This window comes from Dipteris shenzhenensis, chromosome 22, assembly GCF_047967505.1.
Source record: "Dipteris shenzhenensis isolate YYH24624 ecotype China chromosome 22, Dip_SZ_1.0, whole genome shotgun sequence".
NCBI classification, from domain to species: Eukaryota; Viridiplantae; Streptophyta; class Polypodiopsida; order Gleicheniales; family Dipteridaceae; genus Dipteris; species Dipteris shenzhenensis.
In genome coordinates this window covers 35,577,661-35,602,551 of record NC_141617.1, presented here as the reverse complement: position 1 = coordinate 35,602,551, position 24,891 = coordinate 35,577,661, and the positions used below count along the sequence as shown (strand labels likewise).

At 41.3% G+C, this 24,891-nt stretch overlaps 2 pseudogenes; both read right to left on the bottom strand.

Moving 5' to 3' along the window:
- Positions 1–5,528: 5,528 nt before the first annotated feature.
- On the bottom strand, positions 5,529–6,994 carry LOC147888047 (wall-associated receptor kinase-like 1 pseudogene; annotated as a pseudogene).
- A 790-nt stretch (positions 6,995–7,784) lies between these two features.
- LOC147888046 (uncharacterized) lies at positions 7,785–15,869 on the bottom strand (annotated as a pseudogene).
- Positions 15,870–24,891: the final 9,022 nt, after the last annotated feature.

Here is a 24,891-nt window from a genome sequence, read left to right as displayed (position 1 = left end):
TGGATTTCATAACATGTTTGCCTTTTAGACAAAGAGAGGATGGGATAACATTTCTCTGTGGTGGGTAGAATGACGAAACAGGCCCATTTCACATCAACAAAGACTCGATATTCAGCATCACTGGTTGCTTGGCTACTCATTGAGCATGTTAAGCATTGTGGCTTTTCCCAAGAAATTGTTAGTGACAAAGATGCAAATTTATGGGTCACTTTTGGCAAGGATTATTTACAGTAGTGGGTACTTTACTCACACCTAATAGTGCATACCATCTTGGGACTGATGGACAACTAGAAAGGGTGAACAAATGGGTGGAGGAATACTTGAGGCCTTTTGGTCATGATACTTAAGAGGTCTTGGGATAAGTGGCTGGCACTTACTGAATTTTGCTACACCCTTACCAAGCATCTCTCTATTGGCATGAGCCCCTTTGAGGCAATGTATGGCTGCAAGGTTGGAATGCCTTCTTCAATTGTAGACATGGCTGTGAAAAATTAGCAAGCACGGGATGACTTGGAGAGGATAGATGCCCTTCTATAGTTATTTAAGCAAATGTGCAGGATGCAGGTATGCAGATGAACGCAAGATATATCTGGTCTTCAGAGAGGGAGATAATGTGCATTTTTGTCTCAATAAGAACTGTTATGCCTTGCTGAAAGGTAATACCAACACAGCTTTCTCATGGGTATTGTGGCCCTTATTGGATCATCCCTAACATTGGAGTAGCATATCAATTGGAGTTACCTAGCACCTCCAAGATTCACAATGTGTTTCATGCATCTTTGTTGAAACCTCATATGGGATAGCATGTGCATGTTCTTCCTGAGTTGCCACTCATGGATGACGAGGGTCATATCCTAAGCGCATAGTGGGTTTCACAGAGTGAGTACTCCGCAAATAGGGTGTACATAGAGTATGTCATCAAATGGAAAGGACTATGGGTGGGAGATGGGTGGGTAAACAATCATGACATCAAGAGAGCATTGTTCAAGAGTACTCCTATCCTTTGCCTGACTGATCATCACTTTGCTATCATAGGACATCTAGAACATGTAATTCTAAGGAAAATTTTCTATGGGAAGGGTAGGGGGTAAAATGGGTATTTTAGAGGTACTTTAGTGGCACATTTGGGGGACTATGTAAGTCAACCCCTACCACTTCTTGTACTATCACGATTTAACACCTTATCCTACTACTATTTGCTTCCTCCTCTCTTGCTATGGTGTAGCAATATATATACACACCCGTCCCACACTTATATTGCCAAAACCTAGCTCAGTTTCACACCAGATCGCACACTTGTGATAGAACAGGGCGGCTAGTTTGGTCTCTCATGACATGCTTAGATGTGCAAGCTTTGTGAGCTACATGTCCTAGAAATAGAGGAACATATAGTTCTACACTGTCCCAGATATGCCGACATCTGCACAAATTTCAGCTCCATTCTGAGTGGCCACATGCATCTATTGATAGTTCTCTCCACCGCCTCACCGGTGGCTTTAGGAGAATTGGTTACTCGCCTTTTTATGTGACGTCAAGAGGTCGCCTCTTTGTGTGGCGTCAAGAGCTGATCTCTTGACCCTCCTTCCATGCCCCCTCCTTTCTTGCTCACACCTGGCCTCTTGAGGATGCTAATATATTATACTTCTACTTCTACTCTCTCTTCTCGTCTCTCATTTCTCCCTCTCCTTCTTCCCCTTTCTCTCTCCCTTTTGCCTTGTTTGGCCCCTTCTCCAAATCTATCCCTGCTTCCTCCATTGCAGGGCTAATCTCTTACTGGTTAGGGCTGACTTGAGTGTGACTTATCGGTCAGCTGAGGTGCCGACTGTCCCTTCTTCAAGGTCGATTACTGATTTTGTGCCCCTGTTTTGAGGCTGTCTTTTGGCCATAATTTGGCTCCCTTTTAGCCCCAAGTGGCCTACCATACACTGCCCTTTTCAAGAGGCGTAACTGGTGATGTGGTCCATGTGTGGCTAGCTAGTGGGTCACAGGGCACCTAACATGGGGTTGCACATGCCACGAGAGAAATGGAATAGCAAAAATTTCTCGTTGCAGCAATAAACAGTTTGCCACTTCCATTGTCAAGAGAAGCCAGGTACATGTATTCTACCATATAACGACATGTTTCATAGTCTTTGATACGATTTATCATTTCCTTATGCTCAAATCTTCTATTTGTTGTGACATGCACGCCTTATATACATAGCATAGGCTGTAATACTAGAGTTCTACTTCAGCTGATATATGTAGGAACACTATACCACATAGGCCAGAGTTTATAGTCGGCACTTTTGTGAAAAACAGCACCATATATTATTCTTGGGTTTATGATATACTAAACTCGAGCACATAGTTTCATCAGGTCATCTTCCTCGGTTGTGCATGCCTTTCATTTCTACCATTGCTCTTTTATAGATATAAGTTTGGATGCTAGGAACAAAGCTTTAAGTTGGGTAGATTGGCAGGATGTAAAACTCACATAAGTATACTGACAATCTCATCATGTTCTTGTTGAGAATGATATAGAGAGCGTTCAAGACAGGGAAAATGGAGGGTTTCTTGTTTGCTTGTGTTATGATACTTTCATCTTTTTTGATTTCATCCTTAGTTTTTTGAAGGTGCTTTTCCTTTACGTCATGCACTTATTAACATTGTTATGTGAATCGAGACACGAAAGTAAGGAGTTGAGGCTCTCGATGACTTGAAATGCCCTAGAGTCGTTAGTACCTTTTTATATTAATGGCCGTCTGTTGCTTCTGGTACAGGTCACTCCCAACCATTCTTTGCCCAAGGGTCATCATAGCTTTGCAGCAGATGGTCTTAGTTTTCAGTTGAATAACGTGTCTGATCAGGAAATATTTCCTGATCCTGCTTTGGAAAGTTAGTTTTTCAATAAGAGCAGGAGAAAGCTAGCAGGTTTCCAGATTTCTGCATTGTGCACTTGTTGTGGAGGATACATAAGGTTTTGTATACCAACCGCTTGCTGCTACACCATCACGTGTGGTTCTCCTAACAAGCCATTTGGCTTTTTCTCATTTACTCCAGTTGCCTGTAACTGTTTTGATTGTCGTCTGTAAATTTTTAGTCATGCTTCATTTAAACAAATTGAGAATCTCAGAATTCTTCCAATCATTGCTAGTAGCCTGGTCAGTTCTTGCACTTGTCCATATTGTTGGTTGTGTAGCGATATTCACTCAAAATGATATGCAACCTGTGTATATTAGATGAAAACAAACTCTTATAGTTGCACATTATGCCTCATGAAGTTATGTGATTGGAATCACTATTTGTGTACTTTGGCCTTCTGGGGAATAAGAGAGAATTTGTTGTTGGTGTTCACAGGTTGGGTGAAGGCTAAATGTATGTCATGCACAACGTAATGCTTAATCCAGTGGTCCCATCTCTGCTTTTGCATTGTTCTGATTATGCCTTCTCATCTTACCTTGCTCAGTAGATGTTTTTGTCGACGAACCTTTGTGCACTCGGTGAGAGTGAAGCTCATTATACTGTGGAGATTTCGGATAATCTTCAACGATAAACACAGAAACTCATGACCCAATAGAGTGCACGATTGCACGTACACACTGACTTCCCTTCAAATCACCGAGCTTGAAGCTATTTTCAAGTTGAGTTGCTTTTAAAACCCAAAATAGAGCACTAGGTTAACTGAAAGTGTGTGTTCATTTTTAAAAAAGTCCATGTGATAAATCACAAAAAAGTGCATAAATTATCCACTATAGCACTGTCTCTATGAGTGAGTGCAAACCAATAATCAATCCAATTGAAACTATATTGGTGTCAACCTCTTATCTTTTAGTACATATCTACAATCTAGGCATCATTTGCTCTACTTCCTCGGCTATTTTGAATGAATAACAATATTGGTTACTTCCAATTCATGTGCTTTATGAAGTGGATTGCATGGTGTTGAGGTGGAAAGTAGAATCGACCTTCAGGGAGGTGCCTTAGTCTCCTTGAGGGGAGTCAATTGTCATTGTTTTATCTCTTTGGTTGGGCTATTGTTTTACCCCTTCTATGTGGAGATGGAGTTGAAAGTGTGAAGGTCATGTGAAGGCCATGGAGTGGGTGTGGTATGATGAGGAGGGAGGTTGTGTTTTGGTATTAATAGGCCTAAGGTCCTAGTAGGTACAATGGATGGAATATTCATGCGATACACTTCATTGAAAATGTTGAGCTAGATCTTAAAAATGCATTCACGGAAAAGTTGGTTGTTTACTATCGGCACTAGTCTTGTGGTAGAAGTGTTCGAAAAATAAAAAATCAATTTGATGGGAATGTGTAACATTGTATGTTTGTTCACAATCAATGGCATGATTTAAAAATTTGTGTTCTCACATAAGAGTAGGTTGGCATGGGCTTTTCTGTGGAGCTTAGTGAGCGAGCTTTAAGGTTAAGTTTGCAAACAATGAAGTGTTGGATGCATGTATGTATGCATATTGTGCTTAAGCGCACATATTAATGGAGAAAAAAAAAGTGGTGCACTCATGCTATGCTTTTTGTACACTAATAATGTAATGTCTTTCTTGAATCATGCATGTATAATAAATCTTTTGTGTGGCTGGTGCAATGCGACAAAAAAAAATCCAGAGAGTGCTATTGGTTGCTTGAATGCTGGAATGGGATTCAAGCACCCAATAGCACTCTCTTGCATGTATTGGTGCATGTATTAGTGCATCTGGTTTTTATATACACGCGCCTTTACACACATGTCTTTGGCCACAATTATACACACGAACATACATGGGCCTATCACAAGTCAACTTTCACTGCTAGCAACATGCATATGAGCTTGATTTCTTGTAGTGTTTGCAACCATGATGATTCTTGAACTTTGGGAGTGCATTATAAATATAAGGCAGAACAAAAGGGACAAAAAATTAAGAGATTTAGATTCATCTAAAGTAAATAAATCAATTTAAGAGCTTCATTACAAATGATTGCCCAAATGGATAGGTAGAGATACATCAAAATGTAGTCTAAAATATTGAGAAAATACTATAGTCTTATGGTAAATGCTTTGGGAGTGATCTATAAATACAAGTTGAAACAAAATGGATAACAATTTAGGACAACATCAAAAGTGAACAATTTACAAGAGTCATCACAAGGATAAGTATGAAACAAAAGAAACAAACAAAAGGAGTAATGTTATTACAAATGTTCTTATGAAATATTACATAGAAATAACAAAATATTACATAGAAATAACAATGTAGTAAGTAGAGGCAGGGTTTAAGGAAACCGACATATTCTCCTCATGGGTGACATTGATATTGACTACTCAACAAACATCATAGTCACAACATTTACAAGAAACAATGGCAGTTTCAAGAAACCACTCTAATATAGGAACTCAATTGGATACTCATTTGGAGGGCCTATGTGGGAGGGGGGAGGGAGAGAGAGAGAGAGTGTGTGTGTGTGTGTGTATGTGTGTGTGTGTGAGAGAGAGAGAGAGAGAGATCAAAGATATACACATAATTTGGAAAATGAATAGCACCACATGATCATCACCTTCCGCCTGCCCTTGGTGCAGATTTCCTCATCGCCATCTCCAACTCTCGAAGCCCACTCGAATGCGAACTTGAACTACCGCCACTGTACTTGTAAAAGCTCGAACTGTTCACTAATTTTTGCTGCAATGGTAGAAGAGCTACTTCTTCGTCGTCCTCCAGATCTAGAGAAGAGTACATTCCGACCACGTTTTCCTTTGACCCTCTAATCCACAATAGCTCCTGAAGAACTTGTTTCATAGGAGGTCGTTTATGGGCGTCTATGCGCAAACAAGCGATTGCGAGTTTTGCCACTTGATTCACGGATCCCATCACGCCAGAATCCTCAAATGCTCCCAAGGCCCGATCTATTGCTGTAGAAAATGTGCCTGTTTTCCATCTAGAAATACAAAGCATAGCCAGATTGGACTTGGTCTCCCCTCTTTCCATGTTAATAGGCTTGAGCGAAGTGATCAACTCAAGCAGCACCACTCCGAAACTGTAAACATCACTCTTATCACTCAGCTGGAAACTCTGGAAGTACTCTGGATCAAGATACCCCATTGTGCCCTTTACAACAGTGGAAACATGGGTTTCGTCCATGCGCAAAAGGCGTGATATACCAAAGTCTGATACTTTAGGAGTCAGCACCTTATCCAGAAGTATGTTTGAGGATTTGATGTCTCTGTGGTAGATGGGTGTGGAAATTGATGAATGAAGGTAGGCAATTGCCTCGGCGCTTTCCAGGGCAATTACAAGGCGATTTTCCCAGCTGAGAGCTGATCTGCCATCCTTTTCGTGCAAGTGCTCTGAAACAGTTCCATTTGGGACGTATTCGTACACAAGAATAGGAACCGGTGTCTCCAAACAACAGCCCAACAGCTGCACAATGTTTCGATGGTTGATCTGGGATAGGATGATGACTTCGTTGATGAATTGGTCGACTTCTTGTTCTTCTGTATGAGATTTCTTAATCGCCACAAGAGTGGCATCTCTAAGGACTCCCTTGTACATGGTGCTGTAGCTTCCTCGTCCGAGTTCCAGATGCCCTGCAAAATTTTGAGTGGCTTTTTGTAGCTCAGCCTCCGAAAACAACCTGGGTGTGTCTCTCCCTCTTCTTACAGAGATGTATTCCCTCAGTCGAGTGCCCCCATTCTTCTCAAAGTAATTGCTTTTTTCGCTCTAGATTCTCTCCAATTATAAATCCACCTTGCTAAGAGAGGCCGGTAAAGAGTAGAGCAGCAGCAGTCGACAAAGTTGAAGCTGAACCAACAAGAAAGTGAGGCAACGTTCAAACATTCCAACAACGGAAAATCTGTCGATTTGCGGAGAGAAAAACTGACCAATGATTACGGCACTAGTTTGGGAGGGCTTCTGGGGAACAGTGCAACCAGTTCCATTGCTCCCTAGAGCGATGCCATTGCCCTGGGCACCGTCAATGCAGCTGCAGTTAAAACTTCCCGGTAAATTTTGGCAAGTTCCATAAGGACTTTCACAAAAATTTTCAAAATATGTTTAGGGCAAAAAATGCTTGATCTAAGTGTCGACAGTCCCAGACCAGTCATAACCCAGTGCTGTCAGATTAGCAATGCAGAATTAATCTCGACGGCTATCTGCCAACTATCACTTACCATCTGACACCTTTGAATGTGCCAATTGTCACACCCAGCAACTTTTAACCCAGCATGCTGAATTAAAAATGTTTTCTAACTCTTGATCTAAAGTTTAATTCAGTAAGCAACCATTGTGCACATTCACAATCAAAAGTCAGACCCATAAAACATCCAATTTTTATCCAGCATCGCTGAATTACTTAATCCAACGTGGTGTATTATTCTTTACTTTTGGTTTGCCTGAGAACTATGAATTATCACCAACGAGAAAATTCCAATTAATTCTACAATCAAAACTTGATTATTGTATTCGAACATTGGATTAATTAACACAGTGTCACTAAATTATTTCCATACTGAAAGTGAGTGAAAAAGTCATGGCTAGAATTTCTAAGATAGACAAACTAAGTACACTTAGCTAACTGAACATCCAACCTAGATCAGGTCACCGCACTGAATTAATTAATTTAATGCGCTGAATTAACAACTAGCCTTTTGTCTTTGGACCAAAACTCTATCAAGTTCCAGCAGTGATAATAGTTTTGAAATTCATTTTCTAGATCAAGGAATACCCAACTGTGAGGGCACACTGAATTAGCTTAATTCAATGCTGTGGAATTAACCTTGGAGTTAGGAATCCATTTGAGTGATACAATCTGAATCAATAACCTGACAGTTAACCGAAACAATTCAGAATCTCAGATTCATACATGCATCTCAGATCCACATGAATCTTAGGATCTAAAATTGCTCCTGAAGACAGCACATCCAATGTTGACTTAGAGGCCATCTTGGGCCTGATCATATCTGCAAGAGAGAGGTCTTCATTGTGAAGCACATCATCTATAGTCGGACCATTTTTTGAGTATGACTCAAGTATAGACAAAACACTGAGCATGGAAGGTAACACACCAAACCAAAATGATTTTCAAGTATCCATTGCTCCTGATTCAGGGACTCAGTCCCCAACGTAGTCAGCCTCCAACAGGATTTACAAAGGCATAACCAATTTCTTTGGAAGGTATGAGCACAACTCTTTGATAACACTGAAAACGTAAACTTGTTTGCTCATACAAACCTAATGACCACAGGACCACCTGTTGTCACGGAAAATGTTACAACGGTGATGACACTACTCTTTAAAACAGATTTATGGTCTTAGAACTTGCATGCTAGGGAAGTATCCACCTTTCAATTCGATTTGGAAGCAAGGCCATCTGAGCCTCGAGGAGATTATTGGTCATACCTACAACAACCAAAGGTAGTTGCTCAAAGAATTCCCCCACTGCTTAGGCCACGACCACAATTCCAAGGAGGACCTCAAGGTCCACGACCCCCAACTACAACCAAGGCATATCAAGGGCCAACATCGAGGTTTAACCTGGTAATAATGGGACCAACAATTGCTCCAACTTATCCAATGGTAAACCTATTGAATGATGTGCCAAGTACATCACACTATGTGGATCCAAATGGGAGACAATACCCAAGGTCGAGTCCACCACAACAATAGTATGGTCCACAACCACCATCATATCCATATCCAGGCCAACTGGCCAATGCCATATCCACAACCACCTCCTATTCATCAGACAGTATTTTTTGAAGAAACACTGAGAGCGTTAATGCAAGCTATAGGAAGGGGGTGCCAGTGCTAGCTATAGTACCTACAGTTAGAGATAATCATGGGTCTAGAAATAGGTCCATAGCCATTGCCAAGATAATCATGAAATTCCAAGGAGAAGGTGATCGAATCACCTATGTTGAGCACTTTAAGCAAGTGTGTACTACCTTTGGAGATGTCTCCGATGGTGACAAGATAGGAGCCTTTGAAATACAATTGGATAACAAGGTAGGGGCATGGTATCGTCCAATTTGGACCTTTTGGAGAATACTCCAAGATTACATAGCAAATATTAAATACTTAAATGCAACGTGTGACCCTCATGAAAGGCTTAGTGATGAGCAACCCTTACCTCAATTTTTACTGGGGTTAAGAAGTCCAAAGTAACATGACCAACTTACCGTGCTGAATATAACATCCTTTGAAGCATGCAGTAAAGAAGCGATCAGGTTAGGAGACAACATGAGAGAGGGTGATGAAACCATTACAACATCTTTACCCTCGATTGTAGGATCCAAGGACCTTGATACTAGTTCATCCTAAGTTTCTAAGGAGCCATCCAATTAAACCAAGTATATGAACAAAGATGAGCTAGTGTATCTTATAGTGGCGAGGTTGAATCCTCAAACCAAAAATGCAACTCATAGAGAGAACCAAAGTAATGCACATTTGTATCCCAGATGTGATATGGTTTGGTGCAGTGTGTGTTTAGGGAATCATCCATCTAATGAGTGTCCAAGGCTACGTGCGAGACCACCAGCCTTGTGGTGTGGGCATTGTGCTAGATGGGGAAATCATGAAACATCCCAATGCAAATACCCTAGAATGTTGCCCCCAGTGCAAACACAGACATATCAACTGAGACCGCAACAACTAGCACTATAGCTCCACCACTACAATCCACCTAGATGATTCAAGGAGCTACTAATCCTAATCCAATACCATATCGAGCACAGAATGTGCCATTACTGCCACCAATCTTAGGACCTCAACTGCCTCCACCAAGAATCACTCTAATGAATCAAGTGATGGTGGAAGAAATATCGCAAGATTGGATGAAATTGGATCCAAGGATCATGGAAACATATGCTGAACAACTGACATCCACTTTAGAGGAAAGTGAATACATTAGCTACCTTAGTCATTACATTGTTCAGGGCGATCGGCATATCCCAGTATATCAAATAGCGCCAGTCAATGCAAAAGCTAGGGATATGAATAACATGGATCAAAGAACTCCAATCCATTGCTACAAATGCAATGGACCACATAAGGCAAATGAGTGTCTGCAAAAGGCACAAGCAGGAGAGCTTGTCCAATGCTATGGATGCACAGGACCTCATTACTATAAGCATTGTCCTTACAAGCACAATAATGCACTAGCAGTTACCACTATAGTCATTGCCAATGTCCCATTGTGCTGTAGCTATGGTATTGATCATCTCTATACAGATTATTCAATGAGAAGAGCAACTATGGATGCTTCAAAGCCAAAATTGACAAGTCTCAACTTGTTAGGGATTGTGAACGCAGATGCATAGCTCAACTATCATTAAACGCAATCACACACATGCAAGTGAAGGCGATCATGCGAGAATTGCACAAAAGAGAGAGAGAAGGTCAAGTAGGAACATCATAGACTCCTAAACAACAAAACAACCCACCTAAAAAGCAAGCAATTAAGCTGGGTAAGGGGAAGGATAAAGTGATAGTTCAAAGTGGTTCTAATGAGGACATGAGCATAGTAGCAACCTTAGAAATGGTAGGGAGTTTAGAAATGAAATCCAGCCAAGGAGGTAAGCGAGAGGAGAGCTTAAATGATAAAAAGGGGAAAGAGCATTGACTAAATACGCCCAATGGATTTCACGAATATCCTAATCCCATTTAGGAGGAGAATTTACTAAAAGCCAGAGCTCTTGTAGAAGAATGTCAAGAAATGCAAGCAAAAACTAGGACGCCAGTTGACATTAAATTTCCACAACATCAACAACACCCAACACATAAACTACTTGTCACAGTACCTTCCATCATAGCAGAACGGAATGAGGATAGGTTGTCCAATGACAGTCCTTTACTGATGGATCATATGTTTGAAGAGGATCCGGTCATGGAACAATTAAGACATGAGGGTCTCAACAATCTTCATGATGACATGGAAAGATAGTCTGATGACATCACAATGCCAGATGGACCAAGAGATGTCGCAAGACTTACAGCATTCTTATCCATGGAAGTCAAAATTTCAATTGCTTCATTGCTCAGGGGAAACCCGATGTTATGGAATGACTTATCAGATTGGATGAATGGACATCTCGACTTGATGATAGAGATTCATGATGAAGAGCTAACTAAGGAAGGATCAAACTTAAAAGATGACACTCCAATGGTGCCTTTCAATAAGTTAAGTTAATATTTTGAAAGCGATGACTCAAATGCATTCATTCCTATATTATATCATCATAGGAAAGTGGAAGCTATCCTTGATGGTGGTGCATGAGTGAGCATGATGACCAAACAATGTTGGGAGAAATGGGGAAGACCACCCATGGAAAAAACCTCTTTGATAGTCAAATTGGCTGATGGAACCACTACGAGACTAGTTGGTGTGGTGAAGGATCTCAAGATAAGAACTTTTGGAATCACCTACCACGTTTGGTTTGTAGTCATGGATTTCGAGAATCCAATTGACTCATATGACATAATTCTAGGGAGACCATTTTTGAGATCAGCAGGGATAGTGCATGACTGGTCATCAAACACAATATATCTCAAAAAGGAGACTTCAGTGACAAAAGTGGACCTAACGATGTAGTAATCTCATCCACTAGGCAGCGATTTATTTGATGCTGAGTCAAAAATGACAGCTAGAACAACAACTGTTAATTAGTTCGAAACTACAAATGAGAGAATAGTAGGAGGAGATGCTGATGAGAAATGGTATGCACCTATACCTAAACCAAAGTACTCACATAATTGGATGCATTTACTTGCAACCATGAATGTGCCTGACAAAAGAGGAGCTTGCGGTTAAGGATGAGAGTGGCTTGGAAAGCATAGTAGCCCCTCTCTGAATGATCAATCTTGTAAAGCATGACAAGAAGCTTAGCGATGCATTACCCATCAAACCAAACTCACAACATGTTAAGAATTGAAATGTCATACCAACTCCATCTTACACCAAAACTAAAATGGGTGATGACGGGGTAGCATATGTAGAATTGGACCTTCAATGGTTATGGTATGTACATGCAACCATGACCGATCATAAGCTCACAAAGGATTGGAATAGAAGAATGGAAGAGATCCTAATTCCAATAGGATAGTGAAATTCGAAGAACTGTCACAAGAATCGGGGCAAAAAGTTATAAACAAGGGTGAGGAAAAAGCTTAAAAATTAGGAAAATCCAAGGGAGCCACTAGAACCCTATCCAAGAAAAAAACATGAACCTAAGCTTGAAACAACAGCAAGTGCAGTGCCTACATAAGTCAAGAAACCTCGACCATCTTCATTTCATAAAGGTTCAAACAAGTTCTTGGAGGAGGAAAAACTAAGAGACGTCCTTGGATACTTTAAACCTTACTCCATCTAAGACAGGGATATATTCTATGAAAAGGCTAAAAGGATAGTTGACACGTATGATGATGGAGACTATGTAGGGCCAATGAAAGTAAAGGAAGTCAATTTGGCCGAACCATGAGAGACCTTACCAAAGAAGAGGAGGGCTGTAAAGAAGTAGGGAGAGAGGGAGGAGACTCAACTGCAGCTTTCTTCACAACTCACAAAAGAGAGAGGACACAAGGTAGGAGGGTGAAGCTAATCTTCACTTTAGCACAACAACAATACAATGAGAGATGGGTATACACTATATGTGTAACCCAAGAATAAACGATTCATATGTGAACCCAATCCAAACATACGTGGCTACCTAACTATGCCAGAAGTATACTTAACAAAAGACGATGACATAGATGATAGTCACCTAGGATATACATCTAGGGTGGAGCTTGATATCTCAACACTCCCCCTCAAGCTAAAATCCATCTCGAGTACACAAAGCAAGCTTCTAAATCTACAAAGATTTTTTGTACCCAAATCCTTCGTGAAGACGTCAGCCACTTGCTCCTTGGTGCTGACATATACTAGATCAATCTCTCCAGCTAGAACCTTCTCTCTCACAAAGTGGTAATGCATCTCAATGTGCTTTGTTCTAGCATGATAAACTGGGTTATTAGCAAGCATAATGCTGATAATGTTGTCACAATAAATGACAACTGCACCATGTACTAACTAGCCTAAGTCAGTTAGTAGCTTTTGTAACCAAGCTATCTCACATGCAGCCATAGCTGCACCCCTGTACTCAGCCTCTATGCTCGACAAGGCAACTATCAGTTGTTTCTTGCTGCTCCAACTAATAGAAAGACTCCCAAGGGAAAACATAAATCCACTAGTAGATCTCCTATCGGAGACACTACCAGCCCAATCAGCATCCGTGTACCCATGTACTTGTATTGAACACCCAGCCTCATAAAAAAGTCCATACTGCAAAGTGGACTTCACATATCTCAATATGTGCCTAGCCACATCCAAATGTGGCTTCCTTGGCGCCTGCATAAACTAACTCACCAGCCCAACAACATAGGTCAAATTTGGTCTAGTGATAGTCATGTATATCAAACTACCAACTATGTGTTTGTACTCTCTAGACTGCCATGAGAAGAGCCACTAGATTGCAGTCTCGTTGTCCATGCATTTGATCCATTGTTTGAGGACTCACCAGGTCCACTCAGACTTTGTGATTGCTGCTCTACATTTATCGCAGCATTGCCATTTCCCGCATTTGCATCTTCTGTCACTTTTGCTAGACCAAAACTACATCTCTACTCACTTGCATCCTACGAGTGGAAGGGTTATAACAACGGTACCATTTTTGCTACAGAGAATACCCAATGAAGATGCATTTTTTTGCTTTTGGATCTAGCTTAGTTCTCCTCTCATAAGGAACATGAACATAAGCAATGCAACCAAATACTTTCAAGTGTGAAATATCTGATTTTTTGCCTGTATGCTTTTCCTCATGTGTCATGCCATGGATAGGTGTAGTGGGGGTTCTGTTCATAATATACACAGCAGTTGCTATTGCTTCAGCCCAAAAATAATTAGGAATCTTCTTTTCATTTAGCATAGCCCTTGTGACTTCTGCAATGTTCCTGTTCTTTCTTTTTGCAACCCCATTCTGCCGAGGAATAGATTTGCATGAATATTTTCTCTGAATTCCTTGCTCTTTTAAATAATCACGGAATTCTTCTGAAAAATACTCTCCCCCTCCATCAAATCTCAGCACTTTTATTTGCATGCCCTTTTCCTTCTCAACCATGGTCTTAAAAGCTTTTAAGTGGCTGAACACTTCACTTTTATGCTTCATAAAATACACCCATACCTTCCTTGTGTGATCATCAATGAAGCTCACGTAATAATGACATCCACCAAGAGATGCAGCTTTGGTTGTCCACATATATGAGTGGATCACCTCTAAAGCCCTGTTGCTTACTTCAGCATTATGTGGAAATGCATGTTTGGCATGCTTCACATAACTTTTGCATTCCATCCACTCTGAATTTTGGCAAACTTGCAACAATACTCTGCGTTTACATAGATTTCAACCTTTGTATATTCACATGTCCAATACACTTGTGCCATATTTTAATATCTGCAATGATACCTCTTCCATGCACAAACATAGCAGCCTACACATTTGGGATATCAGCATCCAAGGTAAACATTCTGCCATTTTTGTTGCCTTTTGCAGCCAAGCAGCATTGGTTTTTCAAATCCTCAACAAAGCACCACTTAAGGTTGAATCTGACCTGCAAACCCTGCTCAACCATTTGGCCAACTAAGACCAAGTTCTTGGTGATGTTTGGAACATGAAGTACATCTAACGAGTACTTTGTTCTTCCATCTTGCATAGCCAGTGCCACCTTACCAACCTGTGCAATTAGATGAGCAGTAGCATCACCCATTTCAACATAACATGGCTTTTCCACGTTTTTAACATCATTGAACCACTTACCATGATTGGTCATGTGGTTAGAAGCACATGAGTCAACAAAGCATACATTTTTGCAATTTGTAGCATTTTCTATCATGGAGTTAACCATGTGCTACATCACAAAAAGGTACTCATTTCTGTCATCCCCATGCCCACTGGATGATGCATAGTTGCTTTGTTGCAACTTTCCATTTTTGATGTCATTTTGCTTTTTCTAGCAGGTCTTCTCTTTATGTCCAGGCTTCCCACAATAATAGCACTATGTGTTGCTATCTACATGCTGGTTCCTTTGCCATGAACCATATCCTCTTTGGCTCCCCCTACCTCTAGAGTTACCACCTCCATAGAAATGGTTTTCCTATTGTTGCTATTGGTTCTCATTTCGTGAACGGCCACAAAAATGGCAAATGGCCTCTTCCTCTACCTCTACCTTTATCCTTATTTGAGTAGAATGTAGACTCTTGAGAACTTCTTGTGGCTGAACTACCATTCCTTTGCTCTTCACTCAATAAGAGAGCAACAAGTTCTTGAAATTTTGGAAAAGTCTCATGGACCCCAATGGATGTGTAAAATTGTGCATATTCTCTCCCAAGACGATTCAAGGTCATAAACAGTAAGTCATCATCATCAATAGGTTCTCCAATTGAGCCAAGAGAATTTGCAAGGCCTTTAACCTTCATGGAATACTCATTTATGTTCAACTTATTCCTTTGCACATTATGCAACTCCTATTTGAGCTGCATCTTCTGCATAGTGGTACTGGTGGTGTACATCTTCACCAATGTATCCCATGCCTCCTTCAGCATCTCTACATCTTATATATGCACAATCATTGAGTTTGAAACACTAATAGACAACCAATACATGACCTTCCTGGCCTTTTCATGCCACTCTTTGGATGTCTTCAGATTTGCAGCAGTAGGAGCATCACCCAAAATTGGTTCTTGCTCATCACCATTGATAGATGGCTATACTCCCTTTCCATAAGGAAGTTTGTCATCCTGAACTTCCATGCTTGGAAGTTGTCCTTCTCAAGTTTCTCACTAACAATAGTTGACAGATTCTCAAACATTTTGCAAAGTCAAAATCTGTGACTACAAGAGAAAAGAACAAAGTTCTTCCTCACAAGGGCAAACAACAACAATTCTGCAACATCAAAAATTCTGCCTCACAAGGGCGGTAGTAAGCAACCACAAGTCACACCAAGTGATAGAAATGCATAAACACAGTAACCCAAAAACGGCTTGCATTTCTCAAAATCTCTGCAATAGGACACACAACAACCTTTCTGTTGCAACTTCGCTCAACGACGAAAAATGGGCATACACAATAAAAAACAGCCACTTTTCTTGAGTGCTTGCTGAAACTTTGCAATGCCAAAACAGAGGCCGAAAAGGTCTTGGAATGGAAATTTTTGCGACAAAACCTTATTCGAAGTTTAATTTTTCCAGGTAATGCTTTCGTGCTCCACAACGAAGGGCACCTCAATCTGAGATTTTGTACTTTGCACTCACGACTATGTACTTGCACTAGTATGCTCTCAAAAGCTCGAAAAGAAAGGCGACACTGATCCTCTTACTAGAATTTCGCAATCTCTACTTGCCTCTGCTTACTGCTTGAGCCCCCACCACTAGAAACCAAGCTCTGATACCATGTAAAGAAGTAGGGAGTGTGAAGATAGTGGGAGAGAGGGAAGGAGTCTCACTTGCGGCTTTCTCACATGAACAATTGGGGGAATACACACAAAGGTGGAGGCTGAAAACAGTTTTCCTCTTCTTAGTTGTGAAAGCCAAAAGAACTCTAATACAAAGAAAATAGAAGAACCCTATATGTGGGTCTCAAAACCAAACTCAACTAACTAAGGTGGCATACTAACTGAGCCACAAACTAGAGTAGATAAGGATAGCTGTCATCCAGCTATTATTCGTGGGCGGTGTACCAACCGCATCTCCAGCTAACAAGTCGGTGACATAAATGCACAACAGTCACCCTGGCATATCGCGAGTGGAGCTCGATATCTCAACACTCCCCCTCGAGCTCAATCCCAATTCCTGCACACACCAAGCAGGTCTCTGAACTTGCACAGCTTCTCTGCGCCCAATGCTTTCGTGAATATGTCAGCTACCTGATCCTCTGTGCTGACATAAACTAGATCAATAAGACCTAGTAAAACCTTCTCCCGCACATAGTGATAATGCACCTTAATGTGCTTTGTTCTGGCATGAAAGACTGGGTTCTTTGCCAAATGTATACTACTCATGTTGTCACAATAAATGACAACCGGCCCATCTGTAGACTGATGCATATCATAGAGTAGCTTATGCAACCAAGCTACCTCTCACATGCAGCCATTGCTGCACCTCTGTACTCAGCCTCTGTGCTCGACAAGGCAACTGTAGGCTGTTTCTTGCTGCTCCAAGTGACTGCAGCACTCCCAAAAGAGAACACATATCCACTGGTAGATTGCCTATCAGAAATACTACCAGCCCAATCAGCATCAGTGTATCCATGCAACTGTATCTGAACCCCAGCCTCATAAAATAGTCCATACTGCAATGTGGACTTCACATACCTGAGTATGCGTCTAGCCGCATCCAAATGCGGTTTCCTTGGAGCCTGCATAAACTGACTTACCAACCCAACAGCATAGCTCAAATCTGGCCTGGTAATAGTCATGTAAATCAAACTTCCTACTATGCGTCTGTACATAGTAGGGTCTTCCAGAAGCTCACCTGCATCTGCACTCAGCTTCACATTCTGCTCCAAAGAAACTGAAATAGGCTTACAACCTGTCATCCCATATTTAGACAGCATGTCCAATCCATACTGCCTCTGCAAGAGCTGTATCCCACTTGGTGATCTAATCACCTCAATGCCCAAGAAATAACGCAGCTCTCCCAAATCCTTCATCTCAAACTTCTGTCTCAATAGCATTTTCACATGAAGGATATCTTCATCACTATCACCTGTGATGATCAAATCATCAACATAAATGACCAGCAGCATAATCCCTTTCTCTGTTTTTCTCACATAGAGTGAGAAATCTGCCTTGGAAATCTGAAAGCCAATAGTGACAAGATACTGTCCTATCTTGTCAGACCATGCTCTAGGTGCTTGCTTCAAGCCATACAAGGCTTTCTTCAACCTGCAAACAAACTCAGGATGAATAGCATGAACATAACCTGTTGGCTGCTCCATAAAGACCTCTTCTTGCAAATCACCATGCAAGAAGGCATTCTTTACATCCATCTGATGTAAAGACCATCCCTTTGATGCAACCATAGCAATGGCTGCTCTTACGGTTGCCATCCTTGCAACCGGGCTGAAAGTTTCTTCATAATCAATGCCATATGTCTGTGCATACCCCTTGACAACTAATCTTTCCTTGTATCTATTCACAGAACCATCTGCATTGTGCTTGATCTTATAAACCCACTTACAGCCAATTGCATTCTTGTCTTTAGGCAAAGGCACCAATTCCCATGTTGCATTAGCATCCAAGGCATCCATTTCTTCATCCATGGCTTTCTCCCATTTTTCATTTTGCATGGCTTGCTCAAAAGAAGTGGGTTCTGGTTCCTGTATCACTTTGACCATATAGGCATAGTGAATGGCTGTAAATCCATCATATTTCAGCCTATCCACAGGATACCTAACGCTGGTAGACCTGCGCAAAATAGGCTCACTTCCAGGTGCTCTCAAAACATCCCTGGTCTTCCTTACTCCAGGTGTAACAATAGAAGGAATACCCAACTCATCATCAATGCTCTGTTCTGAGCCACTGGATTCACCATCCACATAAGAGTGACCTGCATTCACATCAAACATGGGCTGATCTACCTTCTCTTTTCCTTTTCGTGATACCTGCATACCACTCTCTGCATTGCTTTGAGGAGATTCTCCTGATCTCAATCTGCCTGTCCATGGCGAAGTATGTGAACCACTGCTAGAGGACACTCCAGGTCCACTAATATTTTGTGATTGCTGCTGTGAAATCTGTGCAGCACTACCATTTTGTGCATCTACATCAATCATCACATTCACTGGTTTATACCAGCTGCTCATCTCATCAAAAATAACATCTCTGCTCACTGTGAACTTACGTGTAGAAGGGTTATAGCATCTATACCCTTTTTGCTGCAGAGAATAACCAATAAAGATGCACTTCTCAGCTTTTGGATCCAACTTGGACCTCAACTCATCTGGCACATGGACATAGGCAATGCAACCAAAAATTTTCAAATGAGAAATATATGGTTTCCTACCAGTATACATCTCCTCTGGCGTCATGCCATGTATTGCTGCAGTGGGAGTCCTGTTCATTATATAAACTCCTGTAGCAACTGCTTCAGCCCAATAATAATCTGGTAGATCTTTTTCATTTAGCATAGCCCGTGATACCTCTCCAATATGCCTGTTTTTCCTTTCTGCAATTCCATTTTGCTGTGGGGTATGACTGCATGAATATTGCTGCTTTATACCATGCTCCTACAAGAACCTTGCAAACTCATTTGAGAGGTACTCTCCCCCTCCATCTGACCTTAGGCATTTTATTTGCAGGCCTGTTTCTTTTTCAACCATAGCTTTGAAAGCTTTGAAGTGCCCAAACACTTCACTTTTCTTTTTCAAAAAATACACCCAAAGTTTTCTGCTGAAGTCATCAATAAATGTGACAAAATAGTGACAGCCACCAATAGATGCAGCATTAGTAGTCCACACATCAGAGTGGATTAATTCCAATGGCTTTTTACTCTCTTGAACATGCCTAGGAAAAGGTTTCCTTGCCTGTTTCCCAAATTGACAGGCTTCACAAACCTTGTGCATTTCTGCAACCTTGAATTTAGGCAATCCTGCAACAATATTTTGGGCTTGCATTGATTTAAGTCGCTGTATATTAACATGACCAATGCGTTTGTGCCATATATCAATATCTGCAACTACACCGGTCCCATGTGCAAACATTGCTGCACTCAATTCAGGCATGTCCGCATCCAACGTAAACATCCTGCCCTTCTTCTTTCCTTTTGCTATCAAGCGACCATTATTTTTCATATCCTCAACAAAGCATCCATGAGGATTAAATCTGACCTGCAAGCCCTGCTCAACCATCTGACCAACAGAAACCAGGTTCTTGGTGATGTTCGGGACATGAAATACATCAGACAAGTATTTCTTTTTCCCATCCTGCATAGACAAAGGAATTTTGCCAATCTGCACAATAGGATGTGCAGTATCATCACCAGTCTCCACAAATCCTGGTTTTTCCATTTTCCTTGCATCTTGCATCCATTCTGCATGACCTGTCATGTGGTTTGACGCACCTGAGTCAACATACCACACATCATTTCGTTCTTCTGCACTTGTCACAGAATTGGTCATATGCTGCACCATAAATAGATGCTCATTTCTGTCATCACCCTGCCTACTAGAAGATGCATAATTGCCTTGCTGCAATTTTCCAGTCATAATGTCATTCTGCTTTTTATAGCAGTCCTTAGCCATATGACCCATTTTGCCACAATAGTAGCATTCAACATTGCTGTTTGCATTTTGGCCTCTCTGCCATCCACCACAGCCTCTTTGGCTCCCCCTGCCTCTAGAGTTACCACGTCCTCCTGCATAGGACTGGTTTTCTTGCGTTTGCTGCATATTCTGATTTCTACCACGGCCTGCAGATCGGCCTCCTCTACCTCTGCCTCTACCTCTGCCAGCATTTGAGTAGAAGACAGTTTCTTTTAAAGTTCCTGCTGAAGAAGATGCACCCCCATTTCTCTGCTCTTCAGAAATTAGAAGAGCAATCAACTCCTCAAAATCTGGAAATTTTTCACGGACGGCAATGGATGTCCGGAATTATGCATAATCCTTTCCTAGACCATTCAAGGTCACAGAAACCAAATCGTCATCATCCACTGGCGACCCAATGGAAGCAAGTGCATCCGCAATTTTCTTCACCTTCATGTGGTAGTCATTGATGCTCATGTTTTCTCTCTGCACATTGTGCAACTCCTGCTTGAGCTGCATTTCCCTGGCTTGCGTATTTGTGTTGTACATTTTTGCCAAAGTATCCCATGCCTCCTTTGGTGTACTTGCATCCTGAATATGCACAATCATGGAGTCCGAAATACTGATAGACAGTCAGTACATAACTTTCCTGGCTCTCTCATGCCATCCTTTGAATGCCTGCATTTCCTGTTGACTGGGAACATTAGGAAGAACAGGTTCTTCTTCATTTCCTATAATGAACTCCCAATAGCCTTTTCCCATCAAGAAATTTGTCATTCTAAACTTCCATGCCTGGAAGTTGTTCTTGTCAAGCTTTTCAGTGACAATCTGTGAAAGAGAATCAGATGCCATTACAGAACACTGCAAAATATTCTGTCACTACAAAAAACACAGCTTTTGCCTCACACGGGCAGATCTGCAAAACTAACAAAAGTGGTATTTCACCACACAGTCACTTCCTAGTGACGATTTTTCATCAACAGGCAACAAGCATGAATCTGCAACTCCCAATATCTCTACACACAGGCATACGATGCAATTTCTGCGGCAACTTTTCACCGACCCGTAGAACAGTGGTCGCATAGCAAAAACAGGGCCTTTTTCTGAGTGCCTGCGGAGAACTTCCGTCTCCAAAACGGGCCCCGAAATGACCTCGAATCAGAAAAATAACGTCACCCCATGCTTTGCCCCTGCCCGCAGCATATACTGCGCTCTCGCCACACCGCGAAGGGCGTCTCAATCTGAGACAGTGCACTCTTGCACTTCTGGCTGTGCTACCTGCAGAGATTTGCGCCCAAACTCGAAATAGGAAAGCAACACTGGTCCTCTTACCAGGACACCACGAACTTGGCTTGCTTTCTTGAGCTCCTTACCACGAACAAGGCTCTGATACCATGTGAAGATAGTGGGAGAGAGGGAAGGAGTCTCACTTGCGGCTTTCTCACATGAACAATTGGGGGAATACACACAAAGGTGGAGGCTAAAAACAGTTTTCCTCTTCTTAGTTGTGAAAGCCAAAAGAACTGTAATCAAAGAAAATAGAAGAACCCTATATGTGGGTCTCAAAACCAAACTCAACTAACTAAGGTGGCATACTAACTGAGCCACAAACTAGAGTAGATAAGGATAGCTGTCATCCAGCTATTATTCGTGGGCGGATTCGTGGGCGGTGTACCAACCGCATCTCCAGCTAACAAGTCGGTGACATAAATGCACAACAGTCACCCTGGCATATCGCGAGTGGAGCTCGATATCTCAACAGGGAGAGAGGGAGGAGACTCAACTGCAGCTTTCTTCACAACTCACAAAAGAGAGAGGACACAAGGTAGGAGGCTGAAGCTTATCTTCACTTTAACACAAAAACAATACAATGAAAGATGGGAATACACTATATGTGTAACCCTAGAATACACGGTTCATATGTGAACCCAATCCAAACATACGTGGCTACCTAACTATGCCACAAGTATACATAACAAAAGACGGTGACATAAATGATAGTCACAGAGGATATACATTAGGGGTGGAGCTTGATATCTCAACAAGGGCGACCTCATCGTGCTATTGAAAGAATACAAAGATTGTTTTGCCTGGTCATACGAGGATATGAAAGGCGTGCCACCATAAGTTGGTGCAACACAATTTTCATAAGAAATGATGCAAAACCAGTGCAACAAAGATGTTACGACATGAATCCTAAGTATGAAATAGTGGTAAAGAAGGAGATTGATAAACTTCTTGATGTAGGATTCATCTATGAAATTGAGCATACGGAATGGATACCACCCATCGTGATTGTAATGAAGAAGAATGGTAAAATACGAGTGTGTGTTGATCTCAAAAAGGTAAATGCAGCAATTGTAAGGGATCATTATCCTTTGCCATTTACTGAACATGTGCTCAAAAGAGTGGTAGGCCATGAAGCTTATAGTTTCCTGGATGGATTCTCTAGATACAATCAAGTGTCCATTGATCTTAAGGATGAACACAAAACAGCCTTTGCGACAACTTGGGGTATGTTTGCATATCGCAAGATGCCATTTGGATTAACCAACACCCTAGCAATGTTTCAAAGACTAATGAGTATAGCTTTCAAAGAGTACTTGCGTATATAGCTAGAAATCTTTTTAGATGATCTATGCGTATACTCTCGATGGCTAGAACACCTCAAATACTTATAAATGGTCTTCAATCATTGTAGATTGTATAGGATTTCACTCAATGCATTGAAATGTCAATTCTGGATAAGACATGGTGCTATCCTAGGTCATGTGGTGTCCAAAAATGGAATTTTCACATATTTCAACAAGATAAAATTGATCTTGGAATTACCTCCACAAACGAATTTTCAAGGTGTTTCACATTGGGTACTATTGGAGGTTCATCTACATGCACGCAGAGTTAGCTTGTTCGCTGTACAAATTGCTTATTGCGTTTGAATGGATAGATGAATGCCAAAAGGCATATGATGCCTTGAAACAAGCACTAACATCAGCACCAATACTAAGAGCACCAAACTGGGATTTGATATTCCATGTTCACATTGATGCGTCAAACTTTGCAATCAGGTGCATGCTAGCTCAGCCTGGCGAACATAAACTTGATCATCCAATATACTTTACGAGTCGCCAGATGAATGAAGCTAAAAGAAATTACACCACAACTGAGCGAGAAGGTTTGTCAATGCTGTATGCTATGAAGAAATTCAAGCATTACCTATTGGCTAACAAATTCGTGTTTTTTGTTGATCATCAAGCGTTGTTGTAACTTGTGAATAAACCTTGCCTCATGAGACGAATTACATGATGGCTATTAGTCCTGATGAAATTCAATTCCACAATTGCAGTCAAGAAGGGAAGAACTCATGTTCTTGCCGACCACATGTCTAGAATTCCAAATGGAGAAGCGCTAACAGGCGTGGGCGATGAAGGGTGTGTCTTTTCTCTAAGCTTTTGGTCCGAGCAAATTGTTTTGATCATGGTGAATATTATCATTAGATAGACAATGTTGTTGCATAATTGTATACCCCTTTAGTCACAAAACCACCCCACAAACATGCCCATTATAGACCCCTTTCTTCAATGAAAAGGGGTTTTTGGGCTGTCATTTTTCACATGAAGCAGCCCAAAAACCCCTTTCTTCAATGAAAGGGGTTTTTGGACTTCTCTTTTTCACATGAAAACAATCCAAAAACCCCTTTCTTCAATGAAAGGGGTTTTTGGGTTGCTCGTTTTTAGAAGGAAGTAGCCCAAAAAACCCTTTCATTGAAGAAAGGGGTCTCCCAAACCCCTTCTTTCAATGAAAGAGGTTTTGGACTGCTTTCATGGTGAAAAGGATTAGGATACCCCTTTCTTCCAATAAAAGGGGGTTTTGGGCTACTTTCATGTGAAAAAGAGTAGACCAAAATCCCCTTTCATTGAAGAAAGGGAAATTTTGGCCTCTTTTTTTCACATAGCCCATGTGAAAAAAAGAGGCCCAAACACCGCTTTCTTCAACCAAAGGGGTTTTTGGGCTGCGTTCTTCTAAAAAAGAGCAGCCCAAAAACCCCTTTCATTGAACAAAGGGGGTTTTGGACTGCTTTCATGTGAAAAAGAGAAAGCTTTCTTCTAAAAAAGAGCTGCCCAAAAATCCGTTTTGTTGATGAAAGGGGTTTTTGGACTGCTTTCATGTGGAAAAGGACAGCCCAAAAACCCCTTTCGTTGAAGAAAGGGGTTTTTGGGCCTCTTTTTTTCAAATGGGCCATGTGGAAAAGAGAGGCCCAAAGACCCCTTTCTTCCGAAAGGGGTTTTTGGGCTGCTCTGGTCCCTTTCTTCAATGAAAGGGGTCTTGGGGTTTCTTTCATGTGAAAAAGAGCAGCCCAAAAACCCCTTTCGTCGAAGAAAGGGGTCTTTGGTGGCACATGTAAAAAAAAGAGGCCCAAATACCCCTTTCTTCAATGAAAAGGGTTTTTGGGCCTTTTTTTTCACATGGTCCATGAAAACAATAGCCCCAAAAAGCCCTTTCTTTGAAGAAAGGGGTCTTTGGGACTCTTTTTTTTTAATTGCCCAATATGGGCAATGTAAATGAAAGAGGCCCAAAGAAGGCTTTTATTC